This window comes from Meriones unguiculatus, chromosome 10 (genome assembly GCF_030254825.1).
Source record: "Meriones unguiculatus strain TT.TT164.6M chromosome 10, Bangor_MerUng_6.1, whole genome shotgun sequence".
NCBI classification, from domain to species: domain Eukaryota; kingdom Metazoa; phylum Chordata; class Mammalia; order Rodentia; family Muridae; genus Meriones; species Meriones unguiculatus.
In genome coordinates, this window is record NC_083358.1 from 35795722 (window position 1) to 35814121 (window position 18400).

Here is an 18400-nt window from a genome sequence, read left to right on the forward strand (position 1 = left end):
TTTGTGTAGCAGAGGTCAGGTGGGAAGGTGTGCCCTGGAAAAGGCATGGCTTTTAATACCAACATTGTGGTTTTAATATAGGCGAGAGGAAATGTCTAAGCCAGACCATCCCGACTGCTTTAAGCTCAATGGGTTCAAGGTAACAGGAGGGTCTGGAAAGACAACTTTGCTTTCTGCTAAGTGCCTCTGCTTCCATACATTGAGTTGGAAGGACCTAAATGGCCTTGTGTAGGAACTTGAGATAGACTATGCGAGAGAGGTGGGATTTTGAGAATTAGAGCTGAATGAAGGAATGTGATGATGATAGCAGCAATTCTATAAGCATTGGCTTAAAAAATTAGTGTATAGGGTTCAAATATAGGATTCCTAGTTTGGTAGTCATTAATTTTGCACATCATAAGTAGGTATGTGTGTGTGTGTGTGTGTGAGAGAGAGAGAGAGAGAGAGAGAGAGAGAGAGAGAGACAGAAAGACAGACAGACAAAGCCTTTTTTATGTGTAGCATAGGCTGGCCTTAAACTCACAATCCTCCTGCTTCTACCTCTAGAGTGTTGGGATTCTAGGCATGAGCCACATCACCCAGCTTATAGAATTTGGGGTTAGTGGTGGAAAACACTTCAGAATATGTGGTTGTGGTCACATTGGGACAGTTAAGAATGTATGTGCAAGAGCGGTCCTTGGTTGTTAGATTGAGAGGTTTGCAAAGATGGAAAGTTATGATCTTGCTTCATTACAGAGCCCATACTCACACATTTGAAATGCAGCTTGTTGCAGTATGTGGCAAAGACCACTGCAGAGAGGCTGTAGTTCCTAACGTCAGCTGGGCCACAAATGGAGGAAGAGTTCCTGTGTGAAACACAAGATGTGAGCAGTCACGGATTTATCAAAGGATGACAGGGAAAAGCTGCTCCAATAAGTTCAAAGATCCAGAAGAGAGAGAGGAGATGGCCAGTGAAGACAGTCAAAGTGACTTCTCAAAGGATACCCTGACCATGGAGATTTTGCCTCTGAGGTTTAGAACCCTGCTTTTCTAGTGTAATCCAAAGCACGTGGTTATGGGAAGGATGCTGAGGTCTTCTGGCATCCATGGACCACACAGCTCAAGATGACCATCAAGAACCAGAATCAAAAGCCTTCCTCACTCTCCCTTACTCCTTACTTTGTTTCTCATCTCTTCTTTTTCTTGCTTTACTTGTTCATGTGAGATTGGCCCAACCCTGTAAAACCCATTTACCCGAGCCTCTCAGCCCCTTTGCCTAGGACAGGACTCGGCCTCTTTTCCTTTCATTTAGACAGAGCTCTCGGCACCAGAATATGCCATATGCTTGTCTCAAGATGTGCTTTCTTGGAGTTAGGACCCCAGTTCAATCAGCTACAGCTGACTTGGAGCAAGGGGTTTTAATGTCTACAACCACACAGGTTTTAGGATGTCACTGCAGTGACCGCTGTGGAAAAACCCAGAGAGAGTTGGCTGGTAATTCAAATACAGAGTCAACAGCACAGGCCCTGGGAAAAGCTGTCTCTGTGTAGCGCGTGGGAAGCCATAGGTGTTCTGCTAAGATGCTCTTTTGTCTTTTTTTTTTTTCTTTTAAGACCTGCTCATTTTGGACCTTTGCTTTTGGAATAGCAAAACCTAAATAATTCAATTAGACATTTTTCCCCCCTTGCACCTATGGAGACGACTTGGTGATAAGAATCTGCCCATCATCTTGTCAGTTTTATCTGGAGTGCTCAGGGACAGAAAGTAGTGGCAAATAACAATTTGCGGTTGAGGAAATGCATAAAGCACAGCCCTCTGGTCAGAATGTTAATTCTGGGAATGTCGCGTTATCTAGATGGTTATGCCTCGTTTTATTAAAAGGCCTAGGATCTCTCTGATCAAAAATCCCGTAATTTGATGAGGAAAAAAAAAAAAACACAAAAACTTCTCCCCAAATAAAGAATGTTAAATTTTATTTCCCAGGAGAGAAAATAAATTTCCATGGAATGAAAGAAAGAGCAAATAGATAATCATTTCCTGAGTAGCCTTTTTTCAGTGTCCTTTCAGGCAAGTGCGTTTGTGTGTCTCCTGAGGCAGGTGGCGTCTGCTGCCGTGAGACAATAGTGATTAAAGAATGGAACAATTAAAACGGGAAGGAGTTTGTCATCAATTTTAATTTTATGTTGTGTGAATTAATATTTCCTTTTATAATGCAATCGTCTGCCATTTCTCATGCAGGACCAATCCTTGCCTCCACGGTGTACATAATTAGTTTACATTACTCTACAGAAATGAAGTGTCGCTGGTGATCTCGCCTCTTGCTAACAAATCATTCCTGTTGGGGATTCATTGAGAGTCTGCTGAAGTTTTAACTACTGCAATCTAGGATACTGCCCTTAATGTTAAGTATCAAGCTAATTAATTAAAAAGATATGTATATATGCACATACATATGTATGTATATATGTACATGAATATGTAATACATATTTTATATATGCAAATATATAAATGTATGTACGTGTGCCTATATGTATGTACACACACACACACATATATACACACACACACATGTGCATGTACACATATATATATGTATATATTTCCTACCTATGTATTTCCTACTTCCTGGTCTAAGAAACCTAGTATAGAAGCCTAGTGTTCTGAGTTCTTCTACTTCATAGAAAGTATTAATGTTCTTTAAGTATGATATTTGTTGCCTAAACCCCCACCTATCCAACCAGGCCACTCAACAATACAAAAGGGCAGTGAGAGGAAACTTGAGGCTCCTCCAGGAACCTAACAAGATAAACCCACTCACCACAACGTGTACCTTTTCTTCTGAATCTTGATATCAGCATAAAATATGCACAAAAGAGAGAGCTTACTTCAAGATCTAGTTGAGAATTCCAGGGTGTTAGGTTGGCTGGCTGTCGCTGTGATGCAATACCTGACAATTTAGGAGAAAGGGCAGCTTATTTTGGCTCCTTGTAGCAGAGGCTGCATTGTCTCTGAGCTGTGGGAAGGCAGAACATCATGGGTGCTCATGGAGCACAGCGAAGCTGCTCCCCTGCATCAAGAACGGTAGAGGGCATCATCCAGAAAGCCAGGACAAAATATAGCATTCCGGGGCACCCCAGTGACCAACTTCCTCCAGTGTCCCTACCCCATAGACCTTGGACTGCCTCCGAAGAGTGGCAACCGCTGGGGGTGAAGCTTTAAGCAGAGGCACTGAAGCTCCAGGCCACCTATCAATACAATCTCATCACAGGAGAGTAGCCAGATTGTCTCCTTAGGCTTGCTTTGATTCATGGAACTGCCAAAGAGAAGTAGAAATCATCGTGTCTGAGAACATTGAGGTCTGGCCAGGATCTGAGGCCCTCTTCCAGAAGCATAGTCCCTGCTGTTTAGAGAGAGGTTGCTCATTTCTGATGAGTTAGATTTACCATCATCTAATAACCCTTTTTATTGAAAATACGTTTTTAAACAATATATTCTGATAATAGTTTTCCCTTCCACCATCTCCTCCCAGATCCTCCCCTTCTTCTATCCACTTCAGACCTTCTTTCTCTCTCTTTTTAGAAAACAAACAGGCAAACAAACAGAGAAAAAGAAAAGCAAAGAAAGAACGTGGGAGCACATAGAGGCACATGCACAAACATGCACCCCCACATACACATACAGAAAACCCATACTACACAGAATCAGAAACTATAATATATAAGCAAAATACCAGTAAAGTAAAAATTAAAAAACATTATGAGGTAAAAAAAGAATCTCCAAAAATGCCACTGGGTTCATTTTGAGTTGACCATCTATCTGCTGTTGGTCACGGGGCCCATCTTTAAGTGTGGTTGATATTCCCAGTAAGACTCCATTGTTTTTCCCTTTGCTTATGGTTGTCCATTGGAGATGGCTTCTTGGTCACAGATGGAAGCTTATGCACACTTCCCCTCTCAGCTCTGAGACCCCATCTGCTTGACCCTGTGCCAGCCCTATGCTTGCTGCCACAGTCTCTGTGGGTTCATATGTGTCCCGGTCCTGCTGTGTCTCGAAGGCACATAAAGCTCCCTTGGCGTCTTCCATTCCCACTGGATCTTACAATTTCTCATATCCTCCTCAGCAAATTTCCCCAGCTCCTTGAGGGGAAGATGTGATGGAGACATCTCACTGAGGATTGGCTGTTCCAAAGTCTCTCACTCTCTGCACGATGTCCAGTGGTGGGTGTCTGTATTTTCTCCATCTACTGCACAAGAAAGCTTCCCCAACACCATCACCCAGTTACTCTTGAGGACAAAGTAATAGTCTCGACAGCTCTAAAAACGCATCATTAGCACAGCCTTCCGAAGCTAAGTTGCACGCTGGGCTGAACACAAGCATTTCCTGAAGCCTGGGACAGGGAGCTGTGTGGGTGGAGCTACTGCCTAGTGAGAGGTCAAGCCTGATTCTCCCCGACAGAGGGGTGTACAGACTAGTTAGGCAAGGGAGATGGGTTCAGAACAGGAGCCAAACAAACATAAGTGCATAACTATCAATTGTTCATTAGCAGCCCTTCCCTGATTTAGATAGACCGTGGGCAGCACATTCACCAGTGAGCCAGCGAAAGCATTGCCTTTCAATCATGTCTCAAATGACGAGCAGCCAAGGTTTGTTACTGACAAATCTTTAGTATTTTGTCAGAGAACAACCTTAGTTACTGCTGACGACAATCCTACCTGTTGGGTTTTTTAAAAATCTACTTACAGCATGGATTCGAATCGAAAGTTACGGTGTAAGGTTTTCTTTTAAAATAAAATGCTTAAGCAGTGAGTTTACTTAAAGAAACACATTAAGGAACTGTAAGATTAGACTGGAAGCAGCTATAGTAATTTAAAGGAAAAAAAATAAGTGGCTGCACATAGTGTACACACCTGTAATCCCAGCATCAGGGAAGCTGAGACAGGAGGACTTCGTAGTTGGGAAACCTTGTCCCATAAACAGTCAAACAAACCAGCAAGGATGCCATTCACATGACTGAAAGGTGGGAGCTCTATACTAGATCAGCGTATACTAGATCATGTATACTAGATCACGTATACTAGATTATGTATACTAGATCACTTGACCCTCAAGGAAAGGGGGATAAGAACATTGGTGAGCAAGATGGAGGGCAGAAGAGTGGCAGAATCCAGTAGAGGGAGGGGCCACGGGGCATCACCAAACCATTTGCTCTTGAGGTTTGTGCCCTGGGGGCAGAAGTCATGAGCAGTGAGTTCGAAGATATGAAAGTATTGCCGCAAGTGACCCACGCAGACACCCTGCCACATCACAAATACTCAGACATTTGCCTCATCTCTTACAGGCCTGAGGTGCTGATGTCCAAAAGCTAGAGTTCAGAGGCAAGAACATGCTCCAGCAGATAATGGATCTTTGTACTTGATGGGCAATCAGAGTGGCCAAGAGAATGTTTGATTCCATAGCTGTACCTCCATGCCCTGACACATTAGGGCAAGAGATTGAAGGCCCCAGTCAGCATGTGAGAGGGATTTTGAAGTGAAAGATGCTAGGCAAAAAGCCACAGGTGTGTACCACACATAGGTAAGATTTCCAGACAAGAATAGAGACAGGCTTCCCCAAAAAAATCTCTTTGGAGTTTTCGAGATTGGTGTCCACCGTAGATCTCCCACTTGAGGTTCAAAACCTCCTGCTCCCTGGATCCATGAATGTTCTCCCAAACTTGCTCCAACTGAACATTCAGGAAGTGAATGAGCTATAGCAGCCTGATACCACATGAGGCTCCATGGAACCACTGCAGCCCCTCACTTACGGGAACCACTGCTTTACAGTTTAACCAGAGAGCTGTTTTCCAAGGAGAGAGAATCTTACTAGGAAGGTCTTTGGTTAAGCATGCTGGTAGTTTGGAGTGCCTGTGGTAGATCTGTTGCATTTGAGGGTGATCAGGAGTTGGGGAGGAGTGAATTTGTAGCTCCTGGAGAAGAGGAGGAGGGTCTTGGCTATGCAGAGGGATGTGGTTGTTGAAAATGAACTACTTTCCCTCTTCCATCATCCCAAACTTTAGCAAAGCCTTCTTTAATAGAGGTGGGGGGGTGGGGGGTGAGGTGGGGCTGGGAATCACAATGGGGCTGGTTCTACCTCAGAGTCTGGCAATATGGAACATAGGAACCCATGTGATTACAGGAGCCTTGGTGGGAGGACAGTGCCCTGCAGAACAAGCAGGTAGACAGTTAGAGCCATCTCCTCTACTTCTTCAGGCTTCAAGACTGGAGTTTCAGAGAACATTGAGGATAATCAAAGAGGTCAAGTTTCTAATTGTCTTCAGACAGGAAGTAGGGCTTTTAGACACTCATCATGCTATTCAGGCCTGCAACCAAGAAACACAAGAGACAGCTGGGTTTGAGCCCCCACGAACCTGAAATCTATACACACCAGTTGCTGACATGAGGTGGCTAGATTGGTAATGTAACGACTTTTAGATATCTCCAATTCAACTTTTCTCTCTCTCTCTCTCTCTCTCTCTCTCTCTCTCTCTCTCTCTCTCTCTTTCTCTCTACCTCCCTTCCTCCCACTGTGTGTGTGAGTGTGTGTGTGTGTGTATGTGTGTGTGTGTGTGTGTGTGTGTGTGTAGAGACAGAGAGGAGAGAAGGATGGGGGAGAGGTCAGTGCATCATTTGTTAACATCACAAACTTCTCCTTGTCTGAAAATGCAAAGCTGTGGGTCAATGAAAAAGTGTCAAAAAGCAGCCTCTGGCTCTCCAGAGCAGAAACAGCATTCATTGCCAACCCAGAGCCTATCCTTATATTCTATTTTCCTGAGACTTCCAAGAATAGTGGCCACGGGAATTTTCTCCTTCATTCTATTTTGTTACCCCAGCTCTGCATGGAAGGATTTCTCTTTTGGGGTGCATTTTCATCTTAGGCTCTAAGTCTCTCCCATTCAGTAGCATTTTCAGAGATATGATACATATGACTGAAAAAGTAGTGGGCACTATTTCCACCCATAAGGATGCTTCCCTAGGCCCAGGGCTGCTCCCCACCTTTTCCATACTACCTCTGGTTATTCCAGCTAGAGAATGAAGACCCCTGGCTGGCTTCTCTGGAATAAAGACTGCTCCAGGTGTACTAGAGACAGACATCAAAGTACCATCTTTACATTTGGCCTTTGGAAAACCATATCTCACTGTGGTGTGTCAGTCTTACCAGTTTTCCCTGGAGGCTGCTGGTCAAACCTGTTGGAAACCCATAAAGGAAGGGAACACGGACTTGCTGCAAGGGAAGGAGAGACGTTAAACAGAGGGGCTATCTTCCCAGCCATTCCCAGGTTCATTAACTCTCCATCAAGGTTGGTCAGCCCGTCGAGGAGCCCTCCCAGGTGTCCTTTTTCAGACACGTCCCTCGTTTCCTGCCCTTCCCACCTCCAGTATTTACCAACACACACACATACTCATGCACATGCCCTGTGCACACCTGTGTGTGCATCAAAAAGCAGCCTTTAGCTCTCCAGAGCAGAAACAGTACTCATTCTCAACCCAGAGCCTACCCTTATATTCTATTTGCATGTGTGTATATATATGTTTAGTCCACTGATCTGACTTGATTGCCTGTTGCCCACTAAAACATATGCTCCATGAATTTTTTTGTCTATTTTGTGTATTGTTGTCTCCCGGGAACGATGATCACTGTTATTGAAAGACTTGTGTTGCATTGGGCAGAGGTGCCAAAGCTTCAATTAGAAAACATAAGTAGAAACTATCTGACTAGAAGAAGACACAGGTATCTTGGTTTTAGAAAGATCTGAGATGAGCAGACATTCAGGCCAGGATCAAGGACTGTAGCTTGAGCTTATCTGCCTATAGCTCATCGATCCATTATAACCCAGAGCCATGGTCCTTTGTCAACTTTCTTGTCACAAACTCTGCCTTTTGGGTGCTCTGTTCTAGCCCAGAATCTTCAAAAATAGTACTTGGCTCTTTGTCGAACTCACTTCCTCCAGGGAAGGAGCATCTGGGTTTTATGAAGGATGAGTCACATATGTCCACATATCTTGGAGCTTAAGAACATTGTGGGTGGATTGAGGATTGTTGAACACATTTGTCATTGGACTTTCTGTGGGAATCTTGCATGGCTTCTCTTAGCATCTATCCTCTGCTGTCTATCTTCAGAGTGGAAAGAGGGAGCTGCTAGAGGTCAGGGTACACTGTTCAAAACATCTCTCCCATGTTCCCACTGGTAGAAGCTAATCTTTTGCTTCATATTGGTTGAGTGCAAAGTTGAACCCAAAGAATGGGCTCAATTCAATCTGTTTCTTCCTCCCTTTGATCTCTTCATTTCCTATTTTACTTCCTCTGACATTTTTTTTTCTTTCCATTCCCAGGGCAAACTATGCTCAACATGGCATTTGTCCATTTTCAATCATTTCCCCAGAGGCTGAGCTCATGTGGTCACCATTCACCATCTACAGAGATGTTCTAATAAAAACCCAGGGCTGAGACTCTTTGGCCTATGCCAACTCTATCTTCATGCATGGAAACTAGGGAGTATCCAGGATATCAATCTAAAAAGTTCCAGGATCTCCCGAAGGGATGTAGCCCAACTATGAACTGGGTGTAACAGTGAACAATGGTAGCTTCTTACCCAGGTGTCTCTTGAGCTGCCCACATCCTGCTTTTAGCCATTTACATTATCATTTTTTGTGTGTTTTTGAGAGAAGGTGTCTCTGTGTTGCCTTAGCTGTTCTGGAACTCATTCTATAGACCAGGTTGGCCTACTCAGGGCTCAGGAATCTACCTACCTCTGCCTCCCAAGTGCTGAGATTAAAGGTGTATGCCACACTGCCCAGCCATCTTTTATTCCTGTTGGGTTTGGGTTTTGCTTTTTCCTTAATGAGCTCATAGCTGAGATCCAAATCCTCTATTGAAAAGAAATGAAGTGACAAAATGTTCTGGAATGTTCTGTGTTCTATTTTGACATCTAAGTCTCTATGTGAAATGATTCCTGACCTAATCATATTAGCAAAACTGGCAAGATTAAAAGAGCCGTAAACACCAGGCTCAGTGTTTCAACATCCATTAAAATCTATACGGCAGCTCCAAGAATATTTAATAGGCTTAGATGATGACTGAATGTGAATTCATCCATCTCAGTCAAGTCGGGTTATTAAGACAAACATGCTAAATGGTTTGTCCTGTGTTTACCCTGTGCTGGAAAAATGGTATCTTACTTTGGGAAAAAAAAAGGAGGGGTGGCAATAGGGGGATAATGTAGCATGGTCCTTTGTTGGGAGACACATGACATGGGATCCTGCCCCACCTTCACTTCCCATGCCAGCTTTATCACAAGCAAACTGCTCAATCCTCGGGGACTCAGTTGTCCATTTGAAAAATTAATAATGTTGTTGAGGTGGTCTCCAGGGTTTACTGATCTCGAACACTTTCAGAGATAGGTGGAGGGGGTTAGGGGTTAAGAGGGTACATGTTATCATGAAACTGCTCAAGGTACAAGCCCTGCCTCTATCACTAAGTAGACGGACAGTAAACGCACCTCCTTTCCAGCTGTAACTGGCACTAGTTGAAGGGCTAACGTAAAGCAATCCATGTGAATCATGGTATACCTTGAACATCTAATACATGCTGGCTAATTTTAGCCCTTGGTGTAACCTAGGCACAGGTCTCCCTCTTGTCGATAAGAAGGTCATGCTTCACATGCATTATTTAATCTATACTTTACCACTGTCTTAAAAGGCTAAAGGAATCCGTCTGGATTTGAGATGATAAGTTGAGACCCAGAGACTTTAATTTGCCCAGCGTGACTGAGCAGGTGCAGTGTCACGCAGCCTTGGTTCTGGAGTTCTTTCCCGACCTGTATGCCTATCATCCTTAGGGGTTCTAAATACAAATGCAACTATTCGGTCTCCAGCCTGCTTTTCCTTGTGTAGATAAAAGAATTTGGGGGATCTGACTGGTTTTCCTGGAGGTTAGAGCTTGAACAATGAAGCCATGTACATATAGCTTTTTGATTGATTCAGTAGCTAAGATATAATCAACCTTTGCTTATCATTACTATTATTTTTATTTTTATTTGCTGAGACACACCCCCACACTATATAACATTCCCTAGAGAGATGTAAACAAAGACATCTACTCATATAAAATATAACATAAGTAACAAAGTAATTATTTCACCCAAGTCTAGTCATTAAGGCAGTAAGTAGCTTATTGGGCACAAGTGACTCAAAGGTAGCTGTATCACCAAAAACCCAAGGCTTGCATGACCAAGTACAGAAGGTGTGTCCCTGGAGCCTCCAAAGCAGTCTGCAATCAGCTCTGCCACAGCCTTCTCCCTGCTAGTTGGTGTTCACTGCTTATGTCGCCTTGTGGAAGGGCCTTGTGAATCTTGTCACTTTCTAAACTTTCTGAGTCTTAGAAGCACCAAGAACCTCCTAAGTTTTGTTAACTTTCTGAATCTTATCATCTTTTTTCTCCCCTCTCCAGGAGGGAGCATTTCAATTCAGAGGCTCAACCACAGTTATTGCTTTCGAGCTCATATGTAGACTGGATGAGGTAAGCTATGTGGAAAACGAGTGTTGTGTGTAGAGCCCATCAAGGCCTCCCCAAGCATGTTTCTACTGACATCTTGGTAATGCTTTGTTGTAGAGCTGACCCAAACGTCTTTTGTTGGTATAATGTTCTTTTAAAATGTATATGCCTTACCCTTGTTAATTCAAATGATGATTTCCCCACCCCCAACTCTCTTGTTTCATTCCGGATATTGCATTGTGATACTCATTATAAGCATCCTGTCTCAACTCTTGTGTTAACAGGACAAAATAAAGCAACTAGATACAATGTTGTGCAATGGGAGAAGCCAGAGGACAGAAAAGAGGGGAGGAGTTAGAGAGCAGGAAAGAGTGGGAGGAGAAGAAGAGAGTGAGGAGAGCAGAGCTGAAGGAGAGAGCTTGGAGGACGTGGAGCATGAACCAGACCTAAGATTTCACAAAAAGCAAGTAAAATGTGGGAAATCTAAATGTTAGGAAACTGAGGGCGTGGAGGTTTAGGAGGGAGTAAATATTGCCCAGCATTGTGTGCTCTAGGTTAACTAAAAACCCAGACTCTGTGTGGTGATTTGGTTATACAGCTGTTTAAGATTAACAGCAAGCTTTACTAGAAGATAAACCAATAGTAAATATTAATAACCACTTACAACAGTCTTTGCTTCTGGTTGAATGTACAGCAGCATCCCTGGAATCTACCCATTAGATGCCAGTGTCAAGCTCTACTCTCTACACCTCTGCCACAATTGTGACAATAAAATTATCTCCAGACCTTCCAAGGGTCTCCCTGGCATCAACATAGCAACAACAACAACAACAGTGATAATAAATTCAAAAGATGAAAACCACTGGGCAAACAGGTTTGAAGTGAAGCTGCTTCTTCTTCTTCTTCTTCTTCTTCTTCTTCTTCTTCTTCTTCTTCTTCTTCTTCTTCTTTCTCATTCCTCATCACCTTCTTCATCTCAGAGATTTTGGAGTTATTTTAGTCTCCCTAAATAATTATTTGATTCAGCAACAAACTAGTAGAAAAAAAAACATTTGTGATATTGAGATGCTTTTGGTCTGAAGACAATTTTTCCTAGCAGAAATCAGTGCTTTTACCTCAGTAGCTAGTATTAATTGTTTTCTTTGAGGTGTGTAGGCAGCCATTTTGAAAATGGCTTCCCATCTTCCAGTGCCCTCTGCTGGAGAGCTCACCTGCATTGACTCAGAGAAAGTTGGGTGGAGTGGCTTGAAAATACACTGAACAGCAGAAGCTGTTTAGAATAAAGGTCAATGAAACAACCCAATTAGTAAGAAATCGGCAGTGGCTTTTGAACTAGGGTATTGTTTTCACAAGCTTTCTGGTTTCTCTTGGTGGTAGTAGTGTTTGTTGTTGTATGCTTATCTAAACTTGCTTTCAGACCCTCTTTCTATAAATCAGTCTGTTTTGTTGATAATTGTAATAACCAACCAAATCAGCAAAACCTTATACAGTGCTTTCTTAGTGTTAATTGTATTAAAAATCAGTCTATCTTATCTACGCTGCCTCCTTTTGATTTTGAAATAGGGCTAGGACACAGAGTTTATTATTATTTACACATGAGGAAACTGAGACTTGAAGAAGCCACTGACCAAGCTGGGCCAGCCCTCAGCAGGAGAGAAAAGCCTCTGAAGCCGGTGCCCCATGCTGCCTTGCCTTCTGCCTTCATTTGTTTATCTTTTGTTTCAATGATGAAACTCTCCTTCCTCGATATGCCTCATTATCCATCTAAGGAGGCAGCATGTGAACGTGCAGTGTCATTTTGAATTTGCCCTCATTTATTCAAAGCCTATTTTTCATCAAATGATCATTTTTAGCTTCTGAAACTCCAAGAAGATTAAGTTGCCTTTCTCCAAATGTGGGCTCTCTCTCCCGACTGAAGAACGCTAAACATGGACTAGATGCCTAAGCCGTCTGTTGCCCGTGAACGTGAAGCTCTCTAAAAATATTATATCCAAATAACATTCATGTGCATCAGACTCTATCATGATCTACCCGAGACACTGTAATTTATGGCCTTTCTTATTACTTTAAAAGCCTGGGATTCTTGTAGAATACGGTTTAGTGGGTCAAACATTCCCTCTCCTCTCATTTATCAGGCTTTTGATCTTATGTCAGTCCTGATGGTTGGCATGCCTGGCCCAGAGCCCTGTGCTGGGAGATCACACACAACAGGCCTCTTTCCGTTTTAAAATCTTGAGGGGACGCTGCTGCTCCAGCCCTGCCTGGGTAAGCAGAGGAGGTATTGAGTTCCCGCGGTCCTCGCTGCCCCTTTGTCTATTATTATTTTATAGTTTTGTTCTGCATTCCTTCCACTCAACCTCCAGTCCATAGAAGCCTGTTTCTTTATTGGTTGCATATGTCTGCACCCTTTTACCCCAGCAGGGAAAGACAAAATATTCTGGAGGGCTTGGAGGCCTGGGATGGACAGCTAATCCACCCCCAGCTTGAACTAATCGTCGGCCGATGTGCTATTGTACCGGGCCCTGTTCTGGGCAGCTGAGCGGTGGGGTTTCAATTTGTAGGAGCATAAACAGATACTAAAGTTGGAAGAACGGGCTGGGTCATTTGTTAGCAGAGTTCAGATCAAATTATCACAGCGGTCCCCTGCTGACAGGCTGAACAATTACCTCCTTTTTTCTTGATCTTTAAATGTTTTCTGTTTCACTTAAGCCTCAGTAAATAGTTTACTTCTCGTGGGCTTCATTTATTGACACAGAGGGGCCTGATTTATTTAATTTTGTTTCTCTGCCGCCTTCCCAGAAAGAAGTTGTAATGTTTTGTTGAAATCTCTCCCCAATGATAGGTTTATCATGGCAGCTGAGGAAGCGGGTTAATGACGTGACTATAAATTATCTGGCTTTTTAATGAGAGGTTGAGATGCCCAGATTCTAAAGCCAATTTTGAAAGCTTTAAACCAGAAAGCCAGCCTCTGACGCTGGGAAAGGTTGACAGCCACAGTCAGAAACTGGTCTAAAAAAGATCGCTGAACACTGGGGATCTGAATCAGTAATTGGATTATTCCCAACCCAGGAATGCGATTCTTCTTTGAAGAGAACATGGAATATATTGTGTCTGTGATGTTTGTCCCTGCCGCTGTGGGTTCATTGATGTTCGTGGGTTCACCGGAATTAACACCAACATTTGTTTTCACTCTTGCCCCTCCCCCAGCTTCAACCCTTGACTTTCTCTCTTCCATAGTTACATTTGTCTGCTTCTTACAGTCCTACTGGGACGGATTTATCATCATTTGCTAACATATCTGTCTCAAAATCTCAGCTTTGATCAGCTTGTATTTTATAACTTACATCTGTTCTACATTTAACCTTTTGTAATGCTGTTTTTCAAAAATATTACCTGATCTAACAGAAGACCTATACTGGAAAAGAAGTTCTGGAGTGTACATTTCCTTTTAAAATCTCACCAAACATACCTGGCTCCTTGAGCACAATTTTATTACTCTTCCAGAGTCACCCCTTTCATTAAATGTATAAATCCATCGCCTCCCCGCTTCATGACGGGACCTCGGGAGATCCCTAGCTTCACACCCCGCATCTGCTCCCGTCCTGCCATTCTGACCCTCCCTCTGCTTGGAATGTTCCTAGGCCAGGCTGTGGTCACAGGTCTCATGAGGCCCATGGCTGGAACCAGAGCTGGCCTTCCTGTCCCTTTGGCCTGTCCCAGAGGGGACCAAAGGTCCTTTCTACAGGTTCCAACTTCCAGCACATTTGGATTCAATTTCATTGCTTATTTTATTTTAATAAAGTTAATTTATTTTAGCCAATGAATCATGAATTTTTGAGACACCCCAAAAGGTATTAAAATTATATAATAAATACTCATTTCATCTGTCACCCAGTTTAAGAAATAAAATATTACAAGCAACAGCAGGAGGCCCCTTTGATAAAGCCCTCCCCTGCTCTGCTCAGAAAAGTTTCATTGAACTGAGTTGCCTGATTCCAAGTATTTTTCTATATTCTACTAATGAATACAGTGACCCTCAAAAGCCGAGGTTTTCATCTGTGGACTTAATGAAAACGAGTCAGATAAAAGTTAAGCCTGAGCTGGCATGGTGGTGCACACCTGTAATCCCAGCACTCAGAGAAGCAGTGGCAGGTGGATCTCTGTGAGTTCAAAGCCAGCCTGGTCTATAAAGTGAGTCCAAGACAGCCAAGGCTACACAGAGAAGCCCTGTCTCTAAAACCAAGAAAAAAAAAAAAGAGTTGTGCCTATACTGAACATACACAGACATTTTTATTTTCTTATCATTACTTAAGTAGCACAGTATTACAGCATCGACATGACACTTGCCTTAGATCTCCCACATGATGGATGTGAGGACTTGTGCAGGTTCCACACAGATGCTGTGCCACTTTGTCCGAGGTCTGAGCACCCACAGGTTAGGGTATCCTCAGAAGGTCCTGGAACCAATCTCTCATGGTTACAGAAGGATGACTATTCCATCTTGCGATCGGTATTTACATTATTTCCAATTCGGTTCTCTCATAGCGACACTTCCTGAGAATCCTTGTGGGTCTCTTGGAATAGGTGTGTGAGAGGTATTTTGGGGCGTTTTATGGAAAAGGGTAGTTGATTTCCCAGGATGTGCATGTCTCTGTCTTACTGGATTACCCCCACCCTGGTTTTACCCAGAGGTGACTGCACAATTTTACATTCTCACCAATTTTTGTCATGACTCTTGCCAACTGGTGGGAATGTAATGATATCCCGAAGCAACGTCAATTTGCATTTATTTGCTTACAACAAGATTGAAAAAGATGAGATAAAGCAACATTGCCTATCACAGTGTCTGGTATGTGGTGGTAATAGTAGTCACTATGATGGCTATTGCAGACAGCAGTCTGGCTTGATAGTCAAAACAGGAGCTGCCTCTGCTTTCTAAATGGAGACCCGTATCTGAAGTGAGGCAGTGCACAAGCAAGAACCACTGTGGAGGTGGCAGCGGACAGCAGCCCAGAGCACAGAACTCCACTCTTGGCACCCTCCTTGCAGAAAGAGACTGGCATCGAGGTTGGGACTGCCATCTTGAATATGCTTTCTCATCATCTCCAATTACCTTTGCACCTATTCTATGTCTAGACACAGCCCAGGAATGAGAAGGCCAAAGATCAGGCTCTCGTTTTGGAAAAAAAGCCTTTCTCAAGATGAGCTAGCTAATGGGTATCCTGACCTCAGAGGCTCGACAGAGCCAGCTCTGGACAGAGCCCAGTGTTCCTTCTTCTCTGCCTCATCTGCCTCCTACAGAGCATGTCTGGGGGCCACACACTTCTCACCAACTCTGAAGGGCTAGCATTAAGTCCTTCTTCCTGCTGTCCAGACAGTATTTTCAGGGGCACTGAGCGCCATCTTGATGGCTCATGGTACCGGCACTGAGAATGTAAGGAAGAGACAGGAAGCCACCATGTGCTCCTTTCATAAGCAAGGACAGACATTTTAAGTGCATTCTTCTTAGCTGGTTTTTGAGCCCATAACTCTGCTGAGCACACAGCGTTGCCTTCATTTACTGCTCCAGGAGCAGGGTTAAGAACACAAGTAAGTAAGCTCAGCAAAAGCCGGTTTGAGAAAAGTGAGAAACAGGATATTCTATGTGCACATAAATATTTCTGCTTTTCCAAATATCTCCCTTCTTTAACTTTTTTAATGTGTGCATACGTGTGTGTCTATTTGTGCATTAGTGTGCAGATACAGGTGTAGGCTAAAAGGGAGGGTCTGATCCTCCTGAAACTGGATTACAGGTGGTTGTGAGCCACCCAGTGAGGGTGCTGGGAACCAAACTCCGACCCTCTCTTAATTGCTGACTCAGCCCTCAGGCCCCACCTCTCCCTTTTTCAAATGACCAAATGAGTTTTCTTTCCTGTCAACCAAGTACTCCTGTAAACTAGCCCCGTAGTGTGAACAAGTGAGTCTGGACTCACCTCCTTCAGTCGCTCAAAAGCAGCTCCAACCTCAGGGCTGTGTGGGCAGTCCAGTGGCGACCCCAGCTGCGGGCCTTAGCACTTGCGTCTGTGACGTCTGTGACGTGGATGCCTAGTCTGCGGCTGACATTGTACCCAATGCCCCTTTCTGCTCCGATTTCCAAAATGCGTGTGTGAGAGAGCGGCAGTCCCAAATATACCTCTCCTGGTGAAGCAGAAAGAAATTCTCTCCCTCTTTCCAAATCTGTCCTTTGAAACACGCAGAAGCCCATTGAAGATTAAGACGACAAACAAGCTTAAAACACGCTGTAACGGCATTCACAAAGTCACAGGTGTAGGCAGGTCAAAGTGATATCTTGTTCTCCTAAATATTTCAACAGATAAACACACTTTTGATTGTGCTATCTGTTAAAAAAAAAAAAAAAAAACTGACTTTGAACTTTCTGCCAGCATCTCCCTCTTGGGCTTTTTGAAACCTGCAGAGGGCCAGCCCAGCAGATAAGGGGTCTGAGTGGTCTCGGCTGCTGACCGGAGCCTTTCATCTTGCCCGGGCTGTGTGTGTACACAGCCGTTTGCTTAGCCTGAGGACCTTTCTAAAGTCCTCCCATTTGTTAGCCCCTAACACCTGATCTGCAAATAAGCCACAGAAGAATGCAGATTTGAGCCACAGCGGAAGAACTTCACCTCCCCACTCCTCACTGCTCGCCAGCCCTCTGGGCCACCTCTTCCTTTTTCTACATTCCTCTTACACCCCCCCACCCCAACCCCCAACCCCTTCCCTCATCTACCTGCAGATAATTAAAGCATAAAATAGATTGGCTGTATTTCCTGTGTAGTCAAGCAAGGAGCTCCACTCCTGGCACATGCATGTTAGCCAGACTCTTCGGAGGTAGGGGTAGGAGGATCAACAGTTCAAGGCTATCCTAAAATTACATAAGAAGTTTGAGGCCAGCCTGGGCTACATGAAACCCTGTCACAATAAAAGGAAAAGAGGAAGAGGGGGCAGAGAGAAGAAAAGAAGTGAGGCTGGAGGTAGTGAACACAGAATGCCTGAATTTAAACTCTAGTAGTGTGACTTTATACCATCACACCTCTCTGTGCCTCAGCTTTCTCACCAGGAAAATGGGACAGCAGTAGCATCCAGCACATGAAGCCACTGTGAGGATTACACATGGTATATAAATGAAGAACCTGGAACCAGGCTTGGCCACCTGGTACATACAAAGTCATGTCCAGAATTACAGTGACGGTGTGATTGTACGCATGCAGGAAGTCCCGAAGGCAGTTTCTGTGCAGTTACCAATGACGGCTGAATGATTTGAATTCCACCATGTGACCTTTGACAAGCACCCTGAGACAAGTACAGTGGCCCTTTTGCAGACAGGATTGCTCAGAGTTGCATCTAACTATTTGATTATTTCTTCATTGAGAGATGGGAAGGGAAGTGCGTAACTGGGCAGTGTTGTGGCCAAGGTTCGAAAGAAGGAATCTGGAAGGTCCTGATAACATCATTGGCTGTGGTGTCACAGCTATGGGTCTTTCTCTGCCACCCACGGGACATGAGGAAAGTGAGGCCTCCACTGGCCAATACCTCTTGAGAAAATATCACTAACATTATCTCCCAGTGAGTTGCTGGTTTGTCCCCTAACTTGGTTTCCACTTGTTTTTCAATGACAAACAGAACAACACCGCTAACGAGGTAGCCATGTTGTGTGATGGAAGTTCTGCTTTCTTTGTAAACCTTCTTCGTTGTGTCCTGTAACTACGTTTTGGTTTTGATCCCAAGTGTGGGATTTTAGTTGGGCTATAGCTCGTCCACAGCTGTTAATTGTCTCTTGCCGGGCTTGGCCTTCCACACGTGGCATGGAGAGGGGCGTGGTCTAGGACTCTGAGGAGATCGATGAGAGCCCAGAAAGGG

The 18400-nt window shown here is 43.9% G+C and overlaps 1 long non-coding RNA gene across 1 annotated transcript; it reads right to left on the reverse strand.

Moving 5' to 3' along the window:
- Positions 1–2021: 2021 nt before the first annotated feature.
- Positions 2022–16809, reverse strand: LOC132657024 (uncharacterized). Its single transcript, XR_009594868.1, has 3 exons — positions 16483–16809; positions 7176–7241; positions 2022–6339 (listed from the first exon to the last, which is right to left on the reverse strand). It is a non-coding gene; the product is annotated as an uncharacterized LOC132657024 (long non-coding RNA).
- Between the last annotated feature and the right edge of the window lie 1591 nt (positions 16810–18400).